Here is a 24,759-nt window from a genome sequence, read left to right as displayed (position 1 = left end):
ACAGTTTTTAAAATCTGATTCTACTGCCTGCATCAGTTACTTGATGTGGAATAGAGTTCCATGTAGTCATGGCTCAATGTAGTACTGTGCACCTCCCATAGTCTGTTCTGGACTTGGGGATTGTGAAGAGACCTCTGGTGGCATGTGGGGTATGCGCAAGCTCGGTACATTCAGCTTGTCAACACTTCTTACAAAAACAGGTAGTGATGAATGAAGTCAATCTCTCTTCCACTTTGAGCCATGAGAGATTAGCATGCAAATGATTCCTTGATCCACCTCTACGCAGACGACACCATTCTGTATACATCTGGCCCTTCTTTGGACACTGTGTTAACAACCCTCCAAACGAGCTTCGATGCCGTACAACACTCTTTCAGTGGCCTCCAACTGCTCTTAAACAGTAAAACTAAATGCATGCTCTTCAACCAATCGCTGCCCGCACCCGCCCGCCCGTCCAGCATCACTACTCTGGGCGGTTCTGACTTAGAATATGTGGACAACTACAAATACCTAGTTGTCTGGCTAGACTGTAAACTCTCCTTCCAGACTCATATTAAGCATCTCCAATCCAAAATTAAATCTAGAATCGGCTTCCTATTTCGCAACAAATCCTCCTTCACTCACATACCCTTGTAAAACTGACTATCCTACCGATCCTCGACTTCGGCGATCGCATTTACAAAATAGCCTCCAACACTCTACTCAGCAAACTGGATGCAGTCTATCACAGTGCCATCTGTTTTGTCACCAAAGCCCCATATACCACCCACCACTGCGACCTGTATGCTCTCGTTGGTTGGCCCTCGCTACATATTCGTCGCCATACCCACTAGCTCCAGGTCATCTATAAGTCTTTGCAAGGTAAAGCTCCACCTTATCTCAGCTCACTGGTCACCATAACAACACCCACCCGTAGTACGCGCTCCAGCAGGTAAATCTCACTGGTCATCCACAAAGCCAATACCTACTTTGGCTGCCTTTCCTTCCAGTTCTCTGCTGCCAATGACTGGAACGAATTGCAAAAATCGCTGAAGTTGGAGACGTATATCTCCCTCACCAACTTTAAGCATCAGCTATCTGAGCAGCTTACCGATTGCTGCAGCTGTACACAGCCCATCTGTAAATAGCCCATCCAACTGCCTACCTCATCTCCATGTTTTTATTAACTTTTTGTGCTCTTTTGCACCCCAGTATTTCTACTTGCACATCATCATCTGCACATCTATCACTCCAGTGTTAATTTGCTAAATTGTAATTACTTCGCCACTATGGCCTATTTATTGCCTTACCTCCTTACACCATTTGCACACACTGTATATAGATTTTGCTATTGTTATTGACTTTTCTTTTGTTTATCCCACGTGTAACTCTGAATTGTTGTTTTTGTTGCACTGCTTTGCTTTATCTTGGCCAAGTCGCAGTTGTAAATGAGAACTTGTTCTCAACTGGCCTTCCTGGTTAAATAAAGGTGAAATAAAATAAATGAAAAATAAAAATATCATTGTTAGCTCCCTGTGTACATTTAAGGGCCAGCCGGGCCTAATCTATGGATTTCACATAACTGGGAATACAGATGTATCTGTTGGTCACAGATACCTTAAAAAAGAATGGATCAGAAAACCAGTGGTGTGAACACCATTTAACTCATGCAGCGGGACACATCTCCTTCCTATAGAGTTGATCACGACTGTTGATGGTGGCCTGTAGAATGTTGTCCCACTCCACTTCAATAGCTATGCGAAGTTGCTGGATATTGGCGGGAACTGGAACACGCTGTCGTACACGTCGATCCAGAGCATCCCAAACATGCTCAATGGGTGACATGTCTGGTGAGTATGCAGGCCATGGATGAACTGGGAAAAGTTCAGCTTCTAGGAATTGTGTACAGATTCTTGCGACATGGGGCCGTGCATTATCATGCTGAAACATGAGGTGATGGCGGTGGATGAATGGCACGACAATGGGCCTCAGGATCTCGTCACGCTATCTCTGTGCGTTCAAATTGCCATCGATAAAATTCAATTGTGTTCATTGTCCGTAGCTTATGCCTGCTCACACCATAATTCCACCGCCACCATGGGGCACTCAATTCACAATGTTGACATCAGCAAACCGCTTGCCGACAAGACACCATACACTCTGTCTACCATCTGCCGGTACAGATGAAACCGGGATTCATCTGTGAAGTGCACACTTCTCCAGCGTGCCAGTGGCCATAGAATGTGAGCATTTGTCCAGTGAAGTCGGTTACAATGGCAAACTGCAGTCAAGTCAAGACCCTGGTGAGGACGACAAGCAAGCAGATGAGCTTCCCTGAGATGGTTTCTGACAGTTTGTGCAGAAATGCTTTGGTTGTGCAAACCCACAGTTTCATCAGCTGTCTGGGTGGCTGGTCTCAGACGATCCCGCAGGTGAAGATGCCAGATGTGGAGGTCCTGGGCTAGCACGGTTAAACATGGTCTGCGGTTGTGAAGTCTGTTGCCAAATTCTCGAATAGGACGTTGGAGGTGGCATATAGTAGAGAAATGAACATTCCATTTTCTAGCAACAGCTCTGGTGGACATTCCTGCAGTCAGCATGCCAATTGCACGCTCCCTCAAAACTTGAGACATCGATGGCATTGTGTTGTGACACAAAACTGCATATTTGACAGTGGCATTTTACTGTCCCCAGCACAAGGTGCACCTGTGTAATGATCATGCTGTTTAATCAATTTCTTGATATGCCACACCTGTCAGATGGATGGATTATCTTGGTAAATGAGAAATGCTCACTAAAAGGGACTTTTTTTTCTTTTTTTATTAGGGGTGGATCAGCTTAATATTGTGGAAAGAATATTGCTTCCATCAATGTAATTGTCTGCATCATTTCCAATCCCCCATATATTATTTGGGTAAATATATATATCCGTACACGCATGAATACATATACACATATATGCATACACATACCTATATAGACATACATACTTTTTTAAAGAATATACCTTTATTATTATTCCCCGCAAACCCTACCACCGATCCCCCAATTGGAGTAAACTAATAAACACTTCGGCTATTACCTTCAATTTATTCATCTTATACGCATTTTACAGACAGTCTATTTTACAATAGTTATTTTTTGTTTGTTTTTAGTCCTTCCTCTATTTCTGATGTCCATCCATTTCTATTTGTAACTGTGCTATTTCACAAAAGTTCTGAACCTATATACATTTTACAGACCCCATATGTTTTACATTGTTTATCTTGTCATTAGTCCCACCCTTCAGCTCCATTAAACCCCTCCCATCTATCTCTCAACATCATCCATTTCGGATTTCTATTTGCCATATATTTTTCAACTGTGCTGTGATGCTTCACAAAACAATTGAACCTTTCTATTCTCATAGCTTCTACAGATTGTAAATTAAAAATAAACATTTTTGCTAAAATACTTATTATATTATTGATTGATTGACTATGGCTTTTCAAATCACCCAGTATTGCTATCTGCAGCCTTAGTTCAAGGCAAATGTTGCAATTCTTCAGCCATTCCTGGACCTGTGACCAAAAAGGAGCTACATATGGACAATACCAAAATAAATGATCTAATGACTGCCTCCTCACAGCAAAATCTGCAGAGCTGGGAAGATTGTATCCCCCATATAAGTAACATTCTATTAGTTGCAAGAATTTTGTATAGTAATTTAAATTGAAAAATTCCAAGTTTTGAATCCGGCATAGTTTTGCGTATCAATTCATAAATCATGTGCCATGGAATGGGTACATCAAAAATCTCTTCCCAACTACTTTGTAATTTATACGGCACAGCTGTCAGTTTTTTGGTCCTTAAATGAAATTGGTATATGTTTTTATTTATCACAATTTTCTTTAACCATTTATGTTCTTTAATACAGGGCTGACATACAAGTTCCTTACTTTTTTTCCCTTCTACTTGCCTCTTCCATTTTTGTGGTAATGCTGCAATTAATTGGTTGTAATTTTGGGTAGAGCAGACATTTCCATATGTCTGTGTTAGCTACATGTGTGACATCACTCCACCAGTCCTATTTATAATATCATTCACTAAAATTATACCTTTTTAAAAATTTCTTCGAAAAATACAGTTTTTTTTATCAATTACAATATTTGAATTTAACCACAATATTTGTTGTATTATTTGTTCTGTCTTTTCAGGTGGATTAAACTGAAATTGCAACCAACTTTCTAAGGCTTGTTTAAAAAATAAAGATATTTTGGAGATTATTTCCTTTTCAAACAACCGAAAGTGGGCAGGTGTAATCTGAATAAAGGGAAAAGGCCCTTCTTGAACATAAATTGGTACGAATGTCTCATCCTAATTTACAAGAAAACCAGTTTGGATTTAAGTATAACTTTGGTAAGACTGATGCCTTTAGTGAGAGGTCTAATGCTTTAATATTTCATCATTTCTGCCCTCGAATTCATATTCGTTATATAAATAGGCCCTTTTAATTTTATCTGGCTTGCCGTTCCAAATAAAATTGAATATTTTTTGTTCATATAATTTAAAAAGCAGGTCACTAGGTGTAGGCAAAACCATAAGCAAATAGGTAAACTGTGATATGATTAAAGAGTTAATCAGGGTGATTTTTCCACAAATAGACAGGTATTTTCCTTTCCATGGTAGCAAGATCTTATCTATTTTTGCTAACTTTCTATAAAAATGTATTGGAGTGAGGTCATTTCTTTCTTTTGGGATTTGTATACCGAATATGTCCACATCTCTGTCAGACCATTTAATTGGTAAACTACATGGTAATGTAAAATTTGCATTTTTTAGTGATCCAATACGTAATATAGTACACATCATAATTTGGTTTTAATCCAGAGAGGATAGCAAAAGTATCTAGATCCTCTTTGAGGCCATGGAGAGACTCTAATTGTGGTTTTAAAATAAAACATGAATCATCAGCGTACAATGACACCTTAGTTTTTAAGCCATGGATTTCTAATCCCTTAATATTATTGTTTGATCTAATCTTAACAGCTAACATTTCAATTGCAATAATAAATAAATATGCCGATAATGGATAACCTTGTTTTACTCCTCTAGATAGTTTAAAACTTTCTGAGATGTAGCCATTATTTACTATTTTACACCTAGGGTTACTATACATAACTTTAACCCATTTTATAAGAGATTCCCCAAAATGTGAATATTCTAGGCATTTATATATAAACTCCAGTCGTACTTTATCAAAAGCCTTTTCAAATCAGCAATGAAAACCAGGCCTGGTGTCCCCGATATTTCATAGTATTCTATTGTTTCCAGTACCCGTCTTATATTATCTCCAATGTATCGTCCATGTAAAAAACCTGTCTGATTAGGATGAATAATATCTGACAATACTTTTTTAATTCAATGCGCCAAGCATTTTGCTAGGATTTTTGCATCACAACACTGAAGTGTAAGAGGTCTCCAATTTTTTAAATGGACTGGATCTTTATATACACCATTTGGGTCCTGTTTCAGTAATAATGATATCAGACCTTCTTGTTGCGTGTCTGATAATCTACCATTTATATAGGAGTGGTTAAAACATGCTAATAATGGTCCTTTGAGTATATCAAAAAATGTTTTGTATACTTCCACTGGTATGCCATCCAGCCCTGGAGTTTTCCCATCCTTAAAGGCCCCAATTGCATCAAGAAGTTCCTCTGTAATTTGGCCTTCACATGAGTCTTTCTGTACAGATGTTAATTTTACATTGTTATTAGGAAAAAAATCCCTACAATTAGTTTCAGTTAGTGGACATGGAGGAGCCTGAAACGAAAACATATTCTTAAAGTACTTTACTTCCTCTTTCAAAATATAATTTGGTGAATCATGCGTGACTCCATTTGTAATAAGTTATAATAACATTTTTTTGGTAGCATTTCTATATTGAAGATTGAAAAAGAATTTGCTGCATTTTTCCCCATATTCCAGCCAGTTCGCTTTATTTTTATAATATATTACACTGGATCTTTCTTGAATAAGTTCCTCCATTTCTTTTTCCTCTAACTTATTCTCTCTCTCTATGGTACTGTTTTTATTGCTATCTAACTGTACTGTTAGTCCTTCAATTTCCTTTGTTAATATGGACTCTTGATCTAAATTGCTTTTGTTTTATAGATGAATACTGAATTGCATGGCCTCTAAAGGCACACTTAAAAATGTCCCATACAATAAGGGGATCTGCTGTACCTATGTTATGTCTGAAAAAGTCAGTTATAAATTCTTCTGTCCTATTTCTAAACAATTTATCATCTAGTAGGCTTTGATTAAATTTCCAATATCCTCGCCCACATGGAAATTCTGTAAGAGTAATATATATGCCAATTATGTGATGGTTTGAAGCGCTGTAAGGAGGAACTCTCTAACTACAGATTCAGGAACTTCCCCTTCTTTCTCCCGCATACCTGTAAGTACATGATTCTCTCTCATGGTTCCAGTTTATCTGTCCAGTAAGGCTTCTCTCAGAACGGTGTTCTCCTTTTTAATTTCATTCACTTCGGTTTCAATCTTGTTGACTGTCCCTTTCAGCTTGTGTGTTTCCTTCTCCAATGTCGCAGCTTTTTCATCACTCATCTTGAGGCTTGCCTTCAACTCTTTAATATCCTTACTAATTAATTCAAGTATACCCAGTTTGTCATTTATTGATTTTAATAGATTGGTTTCGACCTTTACCATTCCCGGTGGTGAAAATATTAAATCGCCTGTGTCTGTAGAAGAGTCACGTTTTCGTTTTGAAATCCCCTGTCTTTTTCTCCGTCATGTTTGGGTGTTGCTTGTTTTCGTAATATTTGTCGATAAATGTCTCTAGTCTTAAGATTTGTTTTGTGTTATTATCCAGATTGAAGGTTATCACCCACCAGATTGTGAAGTGCTAATATTTTAGTCTAACTTACCGATATTGAATATTACTGTCACGTCCTGGCCAGTATATAAGGTTAATTGTTTTGTAGTTTGGTCAGGGCGTGGCAGAGGGTATTTGTTTTATGTGGTTCAGGGTGGTGTGTTTTGTTAAAAGGGTGGTTGATTTAGTAATTCCGGGTTTTGGTTTATGATTAAGTATTTCTATGTGGAGTCTAGTGAGTGTATGTCTATGTTTGGTTAATTGGGGTTGGGACTCTCAGTTGAAGGCAGGTGTTGTCTATCTGCCTTTGATTGAGAGTCCCATATAGTAGGGTGTGTTTGTGTTTGGTATTGGTGGGTGATTGTTCTGTGTTGAGCCTATGCTAGCCAGACTGTTTGTAGTTGTTCGTTCGTTCTTTTTGTTTTGTTATTTTGTAAGTTCATTTTTTGAAGTTAATAAATTCTCAAGATGAGCATACACATACCTGCTGCGTATTGGTCCTCCTTCACCGACGACAACCGTGACAGAATCACCCACCACTCAAGGACCAAGCAGCAGAGGAAGGAGCAGACGGTTTTCGATTTGGACTGGCGGGAGAAGTGGACTTGGGAGGAAGTTCTGGACGGGGCCGGACCTTGGCACCAGGCTGGGGAGTATTGCCGCCCGCAGGGGGAAATTGAGGCAGCCAAGGCGGAGAGGCGGAGGTACGAGGCCATGGACGCGCTGAGGGAGAAGCACGAGAGGCACCCCCAATACATTTTTTTGGGGGGGCACACGGGTAGTTTGGCTAGGCGAAGGAAGAGCCGGAAGCCAGCTTTCCGTGGTTATATGGAGGAGCGTATGGGGTGGAGAGCGCTATGTTTCGCTGAGAAGCGCACTCTCACCCATACGCACGCACAGTCCGGTGCGAGTTATTCCAGCCCCTCGCAGGTGCCGTGCTAGAGCGGGCATCCAGCCTGGTAGGAGGATGCCTGCGCAGCGCATCTGGTCGCTGGTACGCCTCCGAGGACCAGGCTACCCAACTCCCCCTCTACGCACGGCTACCATCAGGCCCCTGCACAGCCCAGTCTGCCCTGTACGAGCACCCCGCTCGTACAGGGCTACTAGTTCCATCCAGCCAAGGTGGGTTGTGCAGGAGGTAAGATCTAGACCGGCTGTGCGCCTCCATAGCCCTGGGTTTCCAGCTCCTGTCTCTCGTGCGGACCCGGAAGTACGTCAACCCAGTCCGACTCGTCCTGTTCCTGCTCCCCGCACTAGCATTCAAGTGTGTAAACCCAGCACCGCCAGTCAACAGTCGTCAGAGCTGCCCGCCAGTCAACAGTCGTCAGAGCTGCCCGCCAGTCAACAGTCGTCGGAGCTGCCTGCCAGTCAACAGTCGTCGGAGCTGCCTGCCAGTCAACAGTCGTCGGAGCTGCACGCCAGTCAACAGTCGTCGGAGCTGCCCGCCAGTCAACAGTCGTCGGAGCTGCCCGCCAGTCAACAGTCGTCGGAGCTGCCTGCCAGTCAACAGTCGTCGGAGCTGCCCGCCAGTCAACAGTCGTCGGAGCTGCCCGCCAGTCAACAGTCGCCGGAGTGGCCAGACTGCGCTGAACTGCCGGAGTGGCCAGACTGCGCTGAACTGCCGGAGTGGCCAGACTGCGCTGAACTGCCGGAGTGGCCAGACTGCGCTGAACTGCCGGAGTGGCCAGACTGCGCTGAACTGCCGGAGTGGCCAGACTGCGCTGAACTGCCGGAGTGGCCAGACTGCCCTGAACTGCCGGAGTGGCCAGACTGCCCTGAACTGCCGGAGTGGCCAGACTGCCCTGATCTGCCGGAGTGGCCAGACTGCCCTGATCTGCCGGAGTGGCCAGACTGCCCAGATCTGCCGGAGTGGCCAGACTGCCCAGACTGTCCCGAGTGGCCAGACTGCCCAGACTGTCCCGAGTGGCCAGACTGCCCAGACTGTCCCGAGTGGCCAGACTGCCCAGACTGTCCCGAGTTGCCAGACTGTCCCGAGCTGCCAGACTGCCCAGACTGTCCCGAGCTGCCAGACTGCCCAGACTGTCCCGAGCTGCCAGACTGCCCAGACTGTCCCGAGCTGCCAGACTGCCCAGACTGTCTCGAGCTGCCAGACTGCCCAGACTGCCCAGACTGTCCCGAGCTGCCAGACTGCCCAGACAGCCTGGAACGGCCTGAGCCGGAGCCACCTCCAGAAATAGGTGGGTTGGGGAGGGGGGGTGTAGCACAGTGCCGTCGTTGACGGCAGCCACCCTCCCTTCCCTCCCTTTAGAAAAGGGGAATTTTTCTTTTTGTGTTGCTTGGGGTTATTTTTTGTTAAGGTGCTTCCGGGGTAGCACCTTTAAGGGGGGGGGGTACTGTCACGTCCTGGCCAGTATATAAGGTTAATTGTTTTGTAGTTTGGTCAGGGCGTGGCAGAGGGTATTTGTTTTATGTGGTTCAGGGTGGTGTGTTTTGTTAAAAGGGTGGTTGATTTAGTAATTCCGGGTTTTGGTTTATGTTTAAGTATTTCTATGTGGAGTCTAGTGAGTGTATGTCTATGTTTGGTTAATTGGGGTTGGGACTCTCAGTTGAAGGCAGGTGTTGTCTATCTGCCTTTGATTGAGAGTCCCATATAGTAGGGTGTGTTTGTGTTTGGTATTGGTGGGTGATTGTTCTGTGTTGAGCCTATGCTAGCCAGACTGTTTGTAGTTGTTCGTTCGTTCTTTTTGTTTTGTTATTTTGTAAGTTCATTTTTTGAAGTTAATAAATTCTCAAGATGAGCATACACATACCTGCGGCGTATTGGTCCTCCTTCACCGACGACAACCGTGACAATTACGTTTTTATCACGAGGTGCTCTACATAACTTCGTTCAGTCCGCCATCTTCCTTCCACTAGTGTGTGTTTGTCTATCTGTGTGTGTATTGACATTTTAGAGAAATTACGAACATAGCACAAACATAGAATACCCCAAATCCCTCCTAGCCTTCGCAGCACCAACCTAGAATACCCCAAATCCCTCCTAGCCTCCGCAGTACGAACCTAGCATACCCCAAATCCCCCCTAGCCTCCCCTGCACGAAAATAGCATACCCCAAATCCCTCTTAGCCTCCCCTGCACAAACATAGCATACCCCTTGTTAACTTTTAACAGAGAGGAAGAGGCAAAGCGAGAGGTTTCAATCTCACCAAAATCTGTCCAAAATAAACCTAATGTGTTTCTATGGGCTAAGCTTGTCTCCTGCGTCTTCCCGCCTTTGGAACAACGACTGTCATTGTTAGGCAGGAGACATGAGTATCTCATCGTTATATACAGATCTCTGCTTTTTAACAATTCGACCCCTGGATACACACTAACGCTCGCTAACACACACACACTCACACACATAAATATGACTAGGTAATTCATTTATTTTATTTGACCTTTATTTAACTAGGCAAGTCAGTTAAGAACCAAATCTTATTTTCAATGACGGCCTAGGAACAGTGGGTTAACTGCCTTGTTCAGGGGCAGAACGACAAATTTTACCTTGTCAGCTCGGGGATTCAATCTTGCAACCATTCTGACTGATCTCTACAGACCAGAAGTAAATGTACGTGGCTTTTAGGTGATAAAAACAATGAACAGAGGATTAGAGGAGAAGAGTTAGTTGTTCCTCCATTTCTGATGCCTGGGAGTGTTTTACTTATGTGATTACGTGTGTCAGTGTGTCTATGTGTGTGTTGTCAGCGTGTTTGCTTGTCACAAGGGGCTGTTTTATAATGTCAGATGACACAAATCATAGCCTGACAGGCAGAAATGGAGGACCAGATATGAGCCAAATCTATCATCAGTTACGAGGCTAGGAATTTGAGTGTGTGTGTGTGACTGAATTATCCAATACACACTAGTTAATGCATCGTGTTTTACTAGGACAGCCTTGGTTCTTGCTAGTGTTTCACTCATATACTGTACTGTATTTCAGACAAAACCAATCAACCAGGACAAGACAACACATAAGCCCTCAGATCATGTCGCCCGCCTAGCCAGACACCACAGCCAAGCAGACATGCAGCATCTCACTCCCAGCCAGACACCACAACAAACAAGCGCTGACAGTGATGCCTTAACGAGAGAGAGACAGGGACAGAGAGAGTGAGAGAGAGAGAGCACCACCAACCTCAATGCCGACCACAGCCAGCGCAACACAAACTACCCCAACCCAGGCCAGCTTCAGACCCACCCAGACCTATCCCCTCCCGCAGACCAACACCTGGAGGAGCCACAGCCCGGCCGGCATAGCTACACACAGTCTGAGAGAGGAGCAACTAGCCCAGACCCCACCAACAAAATTAATGACATTAAACACATGCTGAGTCTACTATGCTCGCATGTGATAGGCCATTAAACACATGCTGAGTACTATGCTCGCATATGATAGGCCCGAGGGTCACTGTAAGATGAGCACAATAAATCTTTTTACGTTGCATGTTGTAATTTACAACGATTGAAGTCCTCTGCTTTTGGGCTAAAGAACAGAAACCCAGACTTCCTGAAAGAAATTGCTTCAGCTGAAACACTTCAGCGAGCAAGCCTTTCTAATCGACCTAGCCCAGGTATCCTGGAAGGATATTGACCTCATCCGTCAGTAGAGGATGCCTGGTTATTTTTTTTAAATGCCTTCCTCAACCATCTTAAATAAGCATGCCCCATTCAAGAAATTTAGAACCAGGAACAGATATAGCCCTTGGTTCTCTCCAGACCTGACTGCCCTTGACCAGCACAAAAACATCCTGTGGTGTTCTGCATTAGCATCGAACAGCCCCCGTGATATGCAACTTTTCAGGGAAGTTAGAAACCAATATACAGATAAGCCAAGGCTAGCTTTTTCAAGCAGAAATTTCCTTCTTGCAACACAAACTCAAAAAAGTTCTGGGACACTGTAAAGTCCATGGAGAATAAGAACACCTCCTCCCAGCTGTCCACTGCACTAAGGATAGGAAACTCTGTCACCACCGATAAATCCACTATAATTGAGAATTTCAATAAGCATTTTTCTACAGCTGGCCTTGCTTTCCACCTGGCTACCGCTACCGCGGTCAACAGCACTGCATCCCCTACAGCTACTCGCCCAAGCCTTCCCTATTTCTCCTTCTCCCAAATCCAGTCAGCTGATGTTCTGAAAGAGCTGCAAAATCTGGACCCCTACAAATCAGCCGGGCTAGACAATCTGGACCCTTTCTTTCTAAAATTATCTGCCGAAATTGTTGCAACCCCTTTTGCTAGCCTGTTCAACCTCTCTTTCGTGTTGTCTGAGATTCCCAAAGATTGGAAAGCAGCTGCGGTCATCCCCCTCTTCAAAGGGGGGGACATTCTTGACCCAAACTACTACAGACCTATATCTATCCTACCCTGCCTTTCTAAGGTCTTCGAAAGCCAAGTCAACAAACAGATTACTGACCATTTCAAATCCCACCGCACCTTCTCCGCTATGCAATCTGGTTTCAGAGCTGGTCATGGGTGCACCTCAGCCACACTCAAGGTCCTAAACGATATCGTAACCGCCATCGATAAGAAACAATACTGTGCAGCCGTATTCATTGACCTGGCCAAGGCTTTCGACTCAGTCAATCACCACATCCTCATCGGCAGACTAAATAGCCTTGGTTTCTCAAATGATTGCCTCGCCTGGTTTACCAACTACTTCTCTGATAGAATTCAATGTGTCAAATCAGATGGCCTGTTGTCCGGGCCTATGGCAGTCTCTATGGGGGTGCCACATGGTTCAATTCTTGGGCCAACTCTTTTCTCTGTATACATAAATGATGTCGCTCTTGCTGCTGGTGAGTCTCTGATCTACCTCTACGCAGACGACACCATTCTGTATACTTCTGGCCCTTCTTTGCACACTGTGTTAACTTCTTGGTGACAGGGGGCAGTATTCGGAAATTCAGATGAATAACATTCCCAAATTAAACTGCTTGCTACTCGGGCCCAGAAGGTAGGATATGCATATTATTAGTAGATTTTGATGGAAAACACTCTGAAGTTTCTAAAACCGTTTGAATGATGTCTGTGAATATAACAGAACTCATACGGCAGGCAAAAACCTGAGAAAAAATCCAACCAGGAAGTGGTTTGTAGTTTTTCAAGTGATTGCCTATCCAAACTACAGTGTCTGAGGTATCATTTTGCACTTCCAAAGGCTTCCACTAGATGTCAACAGTCTTTAGAACCTTGTTTCATGCTTCTACTGTTACTGGGGAGAGAATAAGAGCTGACTCAAGCCTGAGACCTATGAGTTGTTTACTGCGCCATCACACAGACGCACCGTTCCTTCTTTTTCCTCTGTAATGAATACACTATTGTCCGGTTGGAATATTATCTAAGATTTATGTTAAAAAGACCCTAAGGCTTGATTGTAAACATTGTTTGACATGTTTCTATGAACGGTAATGGAACTTTTTGACTTTTCGTCTCAGGTTTTGCGCTCGCGCATTATGCCTTTGGAATAGTGATCGGAATGCGCGAACAAAACGGAGGTATTTGGACATAAATATGGAGTTTATCAAACAAAACTAACATTTCTTGTGGAAGTGGGAGTCCTGGGAGTGCATTCCGATGAAGATCAGCAAAGGTAAGTGAAGATTTAGTTTAACTTGTATTTTTGAAGCTATTTTGAAATCTGACACAGCGGTTGCATTAAGGAGAAGTGTATCTATAATTCTTTCAATAACTGTTGTAAATTTTATCAACGTTTATGATGAGTATTTTTGTAAATTGATGTGCTCATTCACTGGAAGTTTTGGGAGGCAAAACATTTCTGAACATCACGCGCCAATGTAAAATCGAGCAAAACATACATGTATTGTGTAACATTGAGTCCTGGGAGTGTCATCTGATGAAGATCATCAAAGGTTAGTGATTCATTTTAGCTGTATTTCTGTTTTTTGTGACGCCTCTCCTTGCTTGGAAAATGGCTGTGTGGTTTTTATTGTCTCGGCGCTGTCCTAACATAATCTAATGTTATGCTTTCGCCGTAAAGCCTTTTTGAAATCGGACAATGTGGTTGGATTAACGAGAAGTGTATCTTTAAAATGGGACATAATAGTTGTATGTTTGAGAAATTTGAATTATGAGATTTTTGTTGTTTTGAATTTGCCACCCTGCTGGCTGTTGACTAGACGCTAGCGTCCCAAATGTCCCAGAGAGGTTAACAACCCTCCAGACGAGCTCCAACGCCATACAACTCTCCTTCCGTGGCCTCCAACTGCTCTTAAATACAAGTAAAACTAAATTCATGCTCTTCAACCGATCGCTGCCTGCACCTGCCCGCCCGTCCAGCATCACTACTCTGAAAGGTTCTGAATATGTGGACAACTACAAATACCTAGGTGTCTGGTTAGACTGTAAACTCTCCTTCCAGACTCACATCAAACATCTCCAATCCAAAGTTAAATCTAGAATTGGCTTCCTATTTCGCAACAAATCATCCTTCACTTATGCTGCCAAACATACCCTCGTAAAACTGACCATCCTACCGATCCTCGACTTCGGCGATGTCATTTACAAAATAGCATCCAATACCCTACTCAATAAACTGGATGCAGTCTATCACAGTGCCATCCGTTTTGTCACCAAAGCCACATATACTACACACCACTGCGACCTGTACGCTCTCGTTGGCTGGCCCTCGCTTCATACTCGTTGCCAAACCCACTGGCTCCAGGTAATCTACAAGACCCTGCTAGGTAAAGTTCCCCCTTATCTCAGCTCACTGGTCACCATAGCAGCACGCACCTGTAACACGCGCTCCAGCAGGTATATCTCTCTGGTCACCCCCAAAGCCAATTCTTCCTTTTGCCGTCTCTCCTTCCAGTTCTCTGCTGCCAATGACTGGAACAAACTACAACAATCTCTGAAACTGGAAACACATCTCCCTCACTAGCTTTAAGCACCAGCTGTCAGAGCAGCTCACAGATCCCTGCACCTGTAGATAGCCCATCTATAAATACCTCTTCCCCTACTGTATTTATTTATTTATTTTGCTCCTTTGCACCCCATTATTCCTATTTATACTTTGCACTTTCTTCCACTACAAATCTACCATTCCAGTGTTTTACTTGCTATATTGTATTTACTTTGCCACCATGGCCTTTTTTGCCTTTACCTCCCTTATCTCACCTCATTTTCTCACATTGTAAATAGACTTATTTTCTACTGTATTATTGACTGTATGTTTGTTTTACTCCATGTGTAACTCTGTGTTGTTGTATGTTGTCGAACTGCTTTGCTTTATCTTGGCCAGGTCGCAATTGTAAATGAGTACTTGTTCTCAACTTGCCTACCTGCTTAAATAAAAGGTGAAATAATGTTTTTTTTTTAAATGTTGATATTGTAGTACTACAGGAAACATGGTGCAGAGGTGATGTTTCCACTGGCTTCCACTAGGTTAGGGGGATAATCCTACCATTCACTAAATTAAAAGGAATCACACAGGGCAGAGACTCAGGACAGGGCAGAGACTCAGGACAGGGCAGAGACTCAGGACAGGGCAGAGACTCAGGACAGGGCAGAGACTCAGGACAGGGCAGAGACTCAGGACAGGGCAGAGACTCAGGACAGGGCAGAGACTCAGGACAGGGCAGAGACTCAGGACAGGGCAGAGACTCAGGGGGAATGCTAATATGGTATAAATCTGAACTAACTCATTTAATCGAATTGATCAAAACAGGAGAATTCTTGATCTGGTTAAAAATCAGCGAAGAGGCTATCTTAGTAAATGAAAACATCTTCCACTGACCCCTCAGAGTCACCCTACTTCAATGAAGAGAGTTTCTCCATTCTAGAGGAGGGAGATTAGTCACTTTCAGGCCCAAGGCAACGTACTGGTCTGTGGAGACCTGAATGGTAGAACAGCAGAAGAACTAGACACTATTAAGAGTCATGGGGACAAATGCCTACCTGGAACCAACAACCTTTCCCTCCCCACATACCCCACCAGAAACAACTGTGACAAAGTGAAAAACTAAAATGGAGTACAGCTCGTGAAACTCTGTCGAACACTGGGTCTGTACATTGTCAATGGTAGGCTGAGAGGGGACTCTTTTGGTAGGTACACCTACAGCTCATTTTCAACTCTCTAGAGACAGCAGGAGCGGTAGAGAATCTCAATGATCGGCTATGAAAAGCCAACTGACATTTACTCCTGAGGTGCTGACCTGTTGCACCCTCTACAACCACTGTGATTATTATTATTTGACCCTGCTGGTCATCTATGAACATTTGAACATCTTGGCCATGTTCTGTTATTATCTCCCCCTGGCACAGCCAGAAGAGGACTGGCCACCCCTCATAGCCTGGTTCCTCTCTAGGTTTCTTTCTAGGTTCTGACCATTCTAGGGAGTTTTTCCTAGCCCCCATGCTTCTACACCTGCATTGCTTGCTGTTTGGGGTTTTAGGCTGGGTTTCTGTACAGCACTTTGAGATATCAGCTGATGTAAGAAGGGCTTTATAAATAAATTTGATTGAACCTAGAGTCTCTCAGAGCCTTCACAGTCAGCCCACTAACACCTCTCTTATACCACAGTGAAATCACAGTGTATCTGAGAAGAGCGGAACCCAACCATGAAGCATCACGAGCCAATAAATGACATGGCACTAAACAGGCCTATTGATGGAGTGCAAACAGTATAGAAATCTACCAAAAATCAATTAGTAGCCCAAAAAGATACAATCTCTCCTGGACTCACTAATCTAAAGAAACAGAGTAAACCAAAAAGAATAGAGAATGAAAAATGTATTGATAATGATTGGAGAAATCTAAGAAAGTCATAGAGAAATATATCTAATCAAAAACACAGAAAACCAGACAACAAAAATATAGGCCTTCAATATGGGGAAACACTGAAGCAATACAAACACACCCTAAGGACAATACAGGAACAGCACATTAGAAATCAGCTGGATGTAATTGAGGAATCCATAGAAACAAATCACTTCTTGGAGAATTGGAATAAATGAATGATGAGGAATTGGCTATCCAAAATGGGGATATGTGGAGAAATCACTTTTCAAACCTCAACAGCAATAATAACAAGAGCCCAGAACAAAGATATATACAAGAAACATTACAAAGCCTTGAATCAGCAGTCAAAGACTATCAGAATCCTGTGGATACCCCAATTACAGAATAATAATTATTGGAAAAACAATGCACTCTTCAACCCAAAAAGGCCTGTGGTGCTGATGGTATTTTAAATGAAATGATCTGTCACACCCTGATCTGGTTCACCTGTCCTTGTGATTGTCTCCACCTCCTCCAGGTATCGCTTATTATCCCCGGTGTCAGATCTCCCTAGGAGAGGTGGGTGTGAAGTCAGGCGCAGGAGAGAAAAATCATGTAGAGAAGGCATTTATTCAAGAGTCCATATAGCAGGCACGGGACCAAAATAGCGGCCCACTCAATTATCCGAAACACAGTCCAAGAAAAATACACCTGTCTACACGAACAAAAAACGCAACCCAAACCAAACGACAGGTACACACAAACAATCCCGCACAAAACCACACAGGTAGGGCGAGATTAAATACCCCACTAACGAACCTAAACTCGACACAGGTGATAACACAAGACAGATAAAACCAAACGAAAAGGAAAAGGGATCGGTGGCAGCTAGTAGACTATGGCCGAGCGCTGCCCGAACAGGGAGAGGAACCACCTTAGGTGGAAGTCGTGACAGTACTACCCCCCCCCCCCCCGACGCGCGGCTCCCGCAGCGCGCCGACACCTGCCTCGAGGACGACCCGGAGGTCAAGGCACAGGGCGATCCGAATGGAGGCTGTGGAACTCACCCAGCAGGGATGGGTCCACGATGTCCCCCACCGGTACCCAGCACCTCTCCTCCGGACCGTACCCCTCCCAATCCACGAGGTACTGCAGGGCCCCCACCCGACGCCTAGAGTCCAGGATGGAACGTACTGTGTACACCGGGGCCCCCTCGATGTCCAGGGGGGGCGGAGGGACCTCCCGCACCTCAACGTCCTGCAGTGGACCAGCTACCACCGGCCTGAGGAGAGACACATGAAACGAGGGGTTAATACAATAGTAAGGGGGGTGCTGTAACCTATAACACACCTCGTTTATTCTCCTCTAGACTTTGAATGGCCCCACAGACCGCGGGCCCCGCTTCCAACAGGGCAGGCGGAGGGGCAGGTTTCGGGTCGAGAGCCAGACCCGGTCCCACGGCACGAACACGGGAGTCTCACTGCAGTGGCAGTCAGCGCTCTCCTTCTGCCGCCCACCGGCCGTTTAAGGGATTCCTGGATGGCTCTCCAGGTCTCCTTAGAGCGCTGCACCCATTCTTCCACCGCAGGAGCCTCGGTCTGGCTCTGATGCCATGGTACCAGGACCGGCTGGTAACCCAAAGCACACTGAAACCGCGACAGGTTCGTGGAGGAGTGGCGGAGTGAATTTTGAGCCATCTCGGCCCATGGGACGAACCTCGCCCACTCTCCTGGCCGGTCCTGGCAATATGACCGCAGAAACCTGCCCACATCCTGATTCACTCTCTCCACCTGCCTATTACTCTCAGGGTGAAAAGCCGAGGTCAGGCTGATCGAGACCCCCAGACGCTCCATGAACGCCCTCCAAACCCGGGACGTGAACTGGGGACCCCGATCAGAAACTATGTCCTCAGGCACCCCGTAGTGCCGGAAGACATGTGTAAACAGGTCCTCCGCGGTCTGTAGGAAGACCGGGCAAAGGAAGGAGACGGAGATGGAAGGACTTAGAAAACTGATCCACAACGACCAGGATCATGGTGTTCCCCTGTGACAGAGGAAGATCGGTGAGGAAGTCCACCGACAGGTGGGACCAAGGCCGCTGTGCAACGGGGAGGGGTTGTAACTTCCCTCTTGGCAGGTGTCTAGGAGCACTGGGCACACACCGGACAGGAGGAGACACAAACCCTCACGTCCCTTGCCAACGTGGGCCACCAGTACATCCCTCTAAGACCCCGCACCGTCCTATCAATACCCGGATGACCACAGGAGGGTAGCGTGTGAGCCCACCTGATCAATCTATCGCGAACACCAAGCGAGACGTACCTCTGACCAGCTGGACACTCTGGCGGAGTAGGTTCTAACCGTGACGCCCGCTCGATGTCTGCGTCCACCTCCCATACCATCGGTGCCACCAGACAAGAGGCCGGATGTATGGGGGTGGCATCGATGGACCGCTCCTCGGTATCATAGAGACGGGACAGTACGTCGAACCTTAGCGTTACGGGAACCTGGTCTATATGAGATGGTGAAATGGAATCTGGTGAAAAACATCACCCACCTTGCCTGACAAGGATTCAGTCTCCTCGCTGCCCGGATGTACTCCAGATTACGGTGGTCAGTCCAGATGAGAAAAGAGTGTTGCGCCCCTCAAGCCAATGTCTCCACACCTTGATAGCTTTTACCACAGCTAGCATCTTCATGTCCCCCACATCATAGATTCCCTCCGCCGGACTGAGCTTCCTTGAAAAGAATGCGCAGGGGCGAAGCTTCAGGGGCGCACCCGAGCACTGTGACAGCACGGCTCCAACACCAGCCTCGGACGTGTCCACCTCCACTATGAATGGCAAAGAGGGGTCCGGATGCACCAACACGAGAGCATCGGTAAACAGAGCCTTCAGACGACCAAAAGCTCTGGCCGCCTCCGCCGACCACCGCAAACGCACCGGCCCCCCCTTCAGCAGTGAGGTAATGGGAGCAGCCACCTGCCCAAAACCCCGGATAAACCTCCGGTAGTAATTGGCAAACCCTAAAAACTGCTGCACCTCCTTTACCGTGGTTGGAGTCGGCCAATTACGCACGGGCGCAATGCGGTCACACTCCATCACCACCCCAGATGTGGAAATGCGATACCCCAGGAAAGATACGGCTTGTTTGGAAAGAGGAGAGGTGGGTGTGAAGTCAGGCACAGGAGAGAAAAATCATGTAGAGAAGGCGTTTATTCAAGAGTCCATATAGCAGGCACGGGACCAAAATAGCGGCCCACTAAATTATCCGGAACACAGTCCAAGAAAAATACACCTGTCTACACGAACAAAAAACGCAACCCAAACCAAACGACAGGTACACACAAACAATCCCGCACAACACCACACAGGTAGGGTGAGATTAAATACCCCACTAACGAACCTAAACTTGACACAGGTGATAACACAAGACAGACAAAACCAAACGAAAAGGGATCGGTGGCAGCTAGTAGACTGGCGACGACGACCGCCGAGCGCCGCCCGAACAGGGAGAGGAGCCACCTTCGGTGGAAGTCGTGACACCCGGTGTATTTATCCCTGTGTTTCTCTCTGTGCCAGTTCGTCTTGTCAACCAGCGGTTTTCCTTGCTCCTATTTTTCCCAGTCTTTGTTTCTAGTCCTCCTGGTTTCAACCCCTGCCTGTTCTAACTCTGAACCCGCCTGCCTGACCACTCTGCCGGTTCAGACTACCAGCCTGCCTATCCCCTTGTACTGTTTTGGACTCGGATCTGGTTTCTGACCCCTGCCTGGCTTGACCTCGAGACTGCTTATCGTCTGGTACTGTTTGGACTCTGACCTGGTTTATGAACTCTCGCCTGTCCCCGACCTGCCTTTGCCTCCTCCTTTTGGTTTAATAAATATCGGAGCTCTACCATCTGCCTCCTGTGTCTGCATTTGGGTCTCGCCTTGTGTCCTTTATTAGATCACAAATTCAAAATGGCTGTACTCAAACTCCTCAACATTATCCTCACTGCAGGTATTTTCCCCGACATTTGAAACCAAGGATTGATCACACCAATCTATAAAAATGGAGACAAATTTGACACAAATAATTATAGGAATTTGCGTTAACAGCAACTTGGGGAAAATTCTCTGCAGTATCATAAATTGCAGACTACATAATTTCCTTGATGAACTCAACGTCCTGAACAGAATCCAGACTGGATTGTTTATTTATTATCATACAACAGACCACATTTACACCCTCCACACTCTAATTGACAAACAGGTAAACCAAAACAAAGGTAAAATCTATTCGTGTTTTATAGACTTCAACAAAACATTTGATTCAATTTGGCACGAAGGTCTTTTTATAGACTAATAGAAAGTGTTATTGGAGGGAAAACATATGATACTACTAAATCAATGTACACTAAAAACAAATGTGCGGTTAAAATAGGCAAAAAGCAAACAGACTTCTTCTTACAGGGACGTGGAGTGAAACAAGGCTGCACAATAAGTCCAACTCTATTGAACATCTACGTTAATGAATTGGGAAAACCATTAGAAGAATCTGCAGCACCTGGTCTCAGCCTACACAACACTGAAATCAAATGTCTGCTGTTCACAGATGACCTGGTGCTGCTGTCTCCCACTAAGGAGGAGTTACAGCTGTACCTAGATCATCTGCAAAGGTTCTGTCAGACCTGGGCTCTGACCGTTAATCACAGGTTCTGTCAGACCTGGACTCTGACCGTTAACCACAGGTTCTGTTAGACCTGGGCTCTGACCGTTAATCACAGGTTCTGTCAGACCTGGGCTCTGACTGTTAACCTAAAAAAAACTGAATATAACAATATTCCAAAAAAGGGCCAGAAATCAGGATGACAAATATAAATTCTATTTCGACACAGTTCTATTAGAACACACAAAATACTACAAGTATCTAGGACTAAATATCAACAACACCGATAGCTTTACACATGGTTATGAATGAGCTGAGAGACAAAGCAAGAAGAGCATTCATTCTATGCCATTAAAAGGAACAATAAAATCGATTTTAGAATCTGTCAACAACAATAAAATCCAATCAGTTACAGAAACCAATTGCTCGATATGGCAGTGAAGTATGGGGTTCACTCTCTAATAAATAATTTACCAAATGGGACAATCATCCAATCGAAATACTGCATGCAGAGTTTTGCAAGACAATTGCAAATGCAAAGAAAAACTCAAAATAACGTAGAGCAGAATTGGGCCAATACCCCCTCCTTATTCGAGCCATCAAACTTTACATCCGTCTAAAAACAAGTGACCCTAAAACAGTCCCTCACACAGCTCTACAATGTCAAGAGATGTTGTCACGCCCTGACCATAGAGAGCCTTTTAATTCTCTATTTTGGTTAGGTCGGGGTGTGACTAGGGGGGGGGGGGGGGGGGGGGGTGGTTCTATCTAGGTGTTTTATTTCTATGTTGGCCTGGTATGGTTCCCAATCAGAGGCAGCTGTTTATCGTTGTCTCTGATTGGGGATCATATTTAGGCAGCCATTTCCCCACTGTTTTGTGGGATCTTGTTTTGAGTTAGTGCATGTAGCACCTCTGATGTTACGGTTAGTTGTTTGTTTCCTTTTGTTTTGTAAGTTTCACTAAATAAAATATGTGGAACTCAGAGCACGCTGCGCCTTGATCCGTCTCTCCACACAACCGTGACAGATGTCAACAAAAGAAGAGTCCCCTCAGCCAGCTAGTTCTGAAGCTCAGTTCACTAACCAAACCAAACCCATCAAGCCTCAACTAAATAAGTGTGCATGTGTTGGTGTGTGTGTCTGTGTGTGTGTTCGTGTCTGTATGTCTGAGTGCATGTCTGTGTGAGTTCATGTCTGTGTTTGTGTCTGTGTCCAGGAGTTAGCATGAGAGTTTGCGAGGCACGGTATCAGACTCCCACTGTTCACCCAGCTTTCTGCAGCTGTCCTCATCGGTCCCCAGCTGTCCCCAGCTGTCCTAAATCCAGATCAAAAAGAATGTTGACTGGGGAAGGCTTGTGTGTGCGATCATGTGAGTGTGAGTGTGAGAGAGTGAGAGAGTGTGAGAGAGTGAGAGAGTGTGAGAGTGAGAGTGAGAGAGTGAGAGTGAGAGTGAGAGTGAGAGTGAGAGTGAGAGAGAGAGAGAGAGAGAGAGAGAGAGAGAGAGAGAGAGAGAGAGAGAGAGAGAGAGAGAGAGAGAGAGAGAGAGAGAGAGAGAGAGAGAGCGAGAGAGAGTGTTTGTGTGAGAGAAACAGCAGTGGAAAAACAAGGTAGTGGAGTGACAGTGAGTGCGTGCAGGATTACAGAACCACCTACCAACAGCCCAAAACAACAACCTCAGGACATGTGGACAGAGCTCACAGACTGAACAACATGACCCACACACACACACCATCGGCTGCCCCCCAAACACACACTTCTGCAAGCAAACAAACAGCATGTAAGTACACATCTTGGCCATGTCCTCTGCCCCTGGTAATGTATGTGTGTGTGCGCGAGTGTGTGTATGTGTGTGTGCGTGAGTGAGTGAGTGAGCGTGTGCGCGGCGGTAACTCACCAGAACTACCAGCATTACGACCAGGAATACGACTTCCCTGGAGCAGATTCTTTGTTCACTCTCCCCAGAGCAATTGAACTTATTCCAGAGGCCGACCCAAAAACATCGCCGGCGGAGGAGAGGCACTCGAGGCGGCCTGCTGGTTCGACTTAGGAGGCACGCACACCACCCACCGCTTCCGAGTATATAACACGCTAATGTTCACTATTTGGATAATAAAGTTGATGAGCTTAGAGTAAGGAATTCTTTCCATAGAGACATCGGGGCCTGTAACATACTTTGTTTCACGTTTACATGGCTCTCTCGGGATACTCTGTCGGAGGAGAACCAGAAGGGTGGAGGGGTGTGTTTCTTCAGGATTGGTGGGTCCCCTGCGGGACGGTTGAGCTAAAGTAGGCTAATGCGATTAGCATGAGGTTGTAAGTAACAAGAACATTTCCCAAGACATAGACATATCTGATATTGGCAGAAAGCTTAAATTCTTGTTAATCTAACTGCATTGTCCAATTTACAGTAGCTATTACAGTGAAATAATACCATGCTATTGTTTGCGGCGAGTGCACAGTTTTGAACATGAAAAGTTATTAATAAACAAATTAGGCACATTTGGGAAATCTTGATACAAAATGTTGAACAGAAATGCAATTGTTCATTGGATCAGTCTAAAACTTTGCACATACACTTCTGCCATCTAGTGGCCAAAATATAAATTGCACCTGGGCTGGAAAAAAACATTATGGATTTTCTCTTGCATTTCAAAGATCATTGTACCAAAAAATACAAAAGAACAGTTGGCTTTTTCTTTGTATTATCTTTTAACAGATCTATTGTGTTATATTATCCTACATTCCTTTCACATTTCCACAAACTTCAAAGTGTTTCCATTCAAATGGTACCAAGAATATGCATATCCTTGCTTCAGGGCCTAAACTACAAAAACTTTTTAAAAGTGTCCAATCCTTAAAAGGTTTAAACGACTCATGGTTTAATTCTAGGAACATACAGGAACTCAAGTCCTTTTGTTCATCCAACCTAGAATACCTCAAAATCATATGCCGACGATATAATCTCCCAAGAGCATTCTCTTCTGTCATCGCCACGGCCGTTTACATCCTCCCTCAAGCCGATAACACGACAGCCTTCAAAGTACTTCACTGGACTTTATGCAAACTGGAAACCACATATCCTGAGTCTGCATTTATTGTAGCTGGGGATTTTAAGAAAGCAAATTTGAGGACTAGTTTGGTTCACAAAGGAGTGAAGACAATAGAGGTTTCATGTGTCCCTCAGTCTTCTCCTCTTTGCCACTGGGCGCTGAGTAATATGGCGCCTCTTCGCCAACAAAGCCAAAGCTTGGCTTCTCCTCTTGGCCTTTCGGCCCCAATTTCCCCACAAGATGAAGCCAACCCTTTTTGCCTGCTTGGCACGGAACGCCTTGATCACTCATCAAAAATGTATCCACCTTTGACCCCGTTCCAGGTGAGCCAAACGATACTGAGACGTTCCTAGCTGATATAGAGGACGCATTGGATGGCTACCCGAACGCTATGGGTTCTGACAGGGTTTACTTGTGGAAGCGAACGTCGAATAAACATGTGACAAGGTTCATTCGTCT

This window comes from Salmo trutta, chromosome 13 (assembly GCF_901001165.1).
Source record: "Salmo trutta chromosome 13, fSalTru1.1, whole genome shotgun sequence".
NCBI classification, from domain to species: Eukaryota; Metazoa; Chordata; class Actinopteri; order Salmoniformes; family Salmonidae; genus Salmo; species Salmo trutta.
This window is presented reverse-complemented; position numbering follows the sequence as displayed.